We start from the raw sequence: 3,644 nt of genomic DNA, 5'->3' as shown, positions 1-3,644 counted from the left end.
GATTCAGATGGTGCAGAATTTAGTCCAGTTTAGGGGTTCTCCAACGGAAGATCCCAACATGCACATTAGAGATTTTATCGAAGTCGGCGACACTTTCAAGTTCAACAATGTATTTGAAGATGTTATAAAGCTGAGGCTTTTCCCATTCTCTCTGAGGGATAAGGCTAAGTGTTGGTTGCATTATCTGCCACCAGGCTCTATTACTACTTGGAAATATCTTGCTTAGAAGTTTCTTACTAAATTCTTCCCTATGGAAAAGACAGCTGCAATCAGGAGCCTCTTACTCAATTTGTGCAACAATCGGGAGAGTCTTTGTGTGAAGCTTGGGAACGCTGTAAGGAGATGCTTAGAAAGTGTCCTCATCATGGGATGCCTGACTGGATGATCATCAATTGCTTTTATAATGGTTTGGGAGCACAGTCTAGACCCATGCTCGAGGCAGCATCAGGTGGAGCCTTATGGGCTAAGAGCTATGATGAAGCTTATGAGTTGATTGAACTGATGGCTGCTAATGAATACCAGAACCCAACTCAGAGACTACCTCAAGGCAAGGTAGCAGGAATTATGGAGATGGATACAACTACTGCTATAGCTGATCATCTTAAGGCTTTAACAATGAAGGTGGATTCTTTGGCTAATTATGGAGTTAATCAGGTCATAAGTGTCTATGAGCTTTGTGATGGTGCACATGAAACTGAGCAGTGTGCTATTTCTAGTGAATCAGCTCAGTTTGTGAGCAACTTTCAGAGGTCGCAGTAACCAGTTCCAGCCACTTATCATCCCATCAACCGCAATCATCCTAACTTCAGCTGGAGCAACAATCAGAACACGGTGTAACAGCCTTATCAGCAGTATGCAGCAAAGCAATTCAACCCTCCTGCTTTTCAACAACCACAATATGTACCAAGACAACAACTCCAACTTCAGCAACTACCGCATGGAAGTACAAGTCAATCTAATGAAAAATCTGAATTAGAGGAGTTGAGGCTCATATGGCAGTTTCTATTAAGACCGTGGAGAATCGAATTGGGAAAATTGCCATGCCTTGCTGAATCGACAACCTGGTACACTCCCTAGTGACACTGAAGTTCCAGGAAAAAGGGAAGCTAAGGAGCAGGTCAAGTCAATTATATTGAGGTCTGGGAAGGTTGCAAGCCCTGAAAAATCTCAAGTTCCAGAATCTGAAGTTGTGGCTGAAGAAGATGTACAGAAGAATGCAGAAGTGGAATCAAGAAAGAAAATTATGGAACACACTCCTCCTGAGGGTAACACAGAGGAGAAACATGTCTATCCTCCACCTCATTTTCCTAAGAGGTTGCAGAAGCAAAAGTTGGTTAAGCAGTTTGCTAAGTTTCTGGAGGTGTTCAAGAAACTTCATATCAACATACCTTTCGCTGAAGCTCTTAAACAGATGCTTAGCTATGCGAAGTTTATGAAAGGTATTCTCTATCGAAAAGTGAAGCTCGATGACTTAGAGACCTTTGCTCTTATGGAGAAATGTAGTGATGTGCTGCAACCGAAGTTGCCTCCGAAGCTTAAAGATCTTGGGAGCTTCACTATTTCTTGTACCATCGGAAACTTATCGTTCGACAAGTGTTTGTATAATTTAGGAGCTAGCATCAATCTGATGCCTTTATCTATCTTCAAGAAGTTGGGGTTACCTGATCCAAAACCTACATATATGTCCTTGCAGTTGGCCGATCGTTCTATTACATATCCACGAGGCATTGTGGAGGATGTCTTGGTCAAGGTGGAAAAACTCATATTTCCTGCTGACTTTGTAATTCTTGATTTCGAGGAGGATAAAAAGATTTCCATAATCTTGGGAAGACCATTATTGTCTACTGGCCGAACCTTGATTGATGTGTAGAAGAGTGAGCTCACTATGCGAGTACTAGATCCAGATGTAACCTTTAATGTTTTCAATGCCATGAAATTCCCTACTAATAAAGAGGAGTGCTTAAAAATGGAATTGGTTGATTTGGTGGTTACTTCGGAACTTGATCAAATGCTAAGGTCTGATGCCTTAGAGAAAGCCTTGATAGGGAATTCAGATAGTGAAGATGATGAAGGTGATAAACAGTTGCAGTATTTGAATGTTTCTCCTTGGAAGCGAAGGCTGAATATTCCTTTTAAATCTTTTGCATTATCAGAACTCAAAAATACTGAGGGGCGTCTCAAGCCATCTATTGAGGAAGCTCCTACACTCGAGCTTAAACCTTATCCTGAACACTTGAGGTATGCTTTTTTAGGTAATGCATCTACTTTTCATGTTATTATTACATCTGACCTTTCAGGTAGTGATGAGGAAAATCTTAAAAATTCTAAGAGGTTTTAAATTAGCAATTGGATGGACTATAGCAGATATTAAGGGAATCAACCCTTCTTATTGCATGCATAAAATTCTTCTAGAGGAAGGAAGCAAGCCGACTGTTGAGCAACAGAGGAGGCTAAATCTGATCATGAAGGAGGTTGTGAAGAAGGAAATTCTCAAGTGGCTAGATGCAGGGATCATCTATCCTATTTCTGACAGTTCTTGGGTGAGCCCAGTTCAGTGTGTGCCGAAGAAAGGAGGCATCATTGTGGTTTCTAATGTAAATAATGAGCTCACTCTGACTCGAACAGTTATGGGGTGGAGAGTTTGCATGGATTACAGGAAGCTGAACAAGGCCACGAGGAAAGATCACTTCCTTCTTCCTTTTATTGATCAGATGTTTGACTGATGGCTGGGCATGACTATTACTATCTTCTGGATGGCTATTCAGGCTATAATCAGATTTGCATCACTCCAGAAGATCAGGAAAAGACTACCTTCACTTGTTCATTTGGTACTTTTTCCTTCAGAAGAGTTTCTTTTGGGTTATGTGGTGCACCTGTCACATTTCAGAGATGCCTGATGGCCATCTTCTCTAACATGATTGGTCAGAATATGGAGGTGTTCATGGACGATTTTTCTTTGTTCGGGGATTCTTTCAACGAGTGCTTGCAAAATCTTGGCGCAGTTCTTAAAAGGTATGTTGAGACCAATCTGGTTCTCAACTGGGAGAAATGTCACTTTATGTTGCAACATGGCATTATTCATGGGCACAAGGTCTCTAATAAAGGTCTTGAGGTGGACAAAGCCAAGGTGGGGGTCATTGAAAACCTTCAACCACCAAATTCTGTTAAGGGAATCCGTAGTTTTCTTGGTCATGCGGGTTTCTATCCGCGGTTCATCAAGGATTTCATTAAAATCTCTAAACCATTATGCAATCTATTAGAGAAAGATGTCCCTTTCAAGTTTAATGATGAGTGTCTAGCTGCTTTTAGGAGCTTAAAGAAGAGCTTGATCACGGCACCTGTCATAACTGCACCTGATTGGAATGAGCCTTTTGAAATGATGAGCGATGCGAGTGACTATGCAATTGGAGCGGTTCTTAGGCAAAGGAAGAACAATATATTTCATGTGGTCTACTATGCTAGTATGACCATCAATAGTGCTCAACTGAACTACACTACTACTGAGAAGGAACTCTTAGCCATTGTCTACGGTTTTGAGAAGTTTCGATCTTATTTGCTTGGGACGAAGATGACAGTTTTCACTGATCATGCTGTGATTCGCTATCTCATCTCGAAAAAGGACTCGAAGCCTAGATTGGTTCGAT

General features: G+C 41.2%; 1 non-coding gene across 1 annotated transcript; it reads right to left on the bottom strand.

The window, feature by feature from the left end:
* Positions 1–261: 261 nt before the first annotated feature.
* Positions 262–371, bottom strand: LOC141715531 (small nucleolar RNA R71). Its single transcript, XR_012572290.1, has one exon. It is a non-coding gene; the product is annotated as a small nucleolar RNA R71 (small nucleolar RNA).
* Between the last annotated feature and the right edge of the window lie 3,273 nt (positions 372–3,644).

Source organism: Apium graveolens, chromosome 3, assembly GCF_009905375.1.
Source record: "Apium graveolens cultivar Ventura chromosome 3, ASM990537v1, whole genome shotgun sequence".
NCBI lineage: Eukaryota > Viridiplantae > Streptophyta > Magnoliopsida > Apiales > Apiaceae > Apium > Apium graveolens.
The sequence above is the reverse complement of the archived record's forward strand: the minus strand, read 5'-3'. Positions and strand labels throughout refer to the sequence as shown.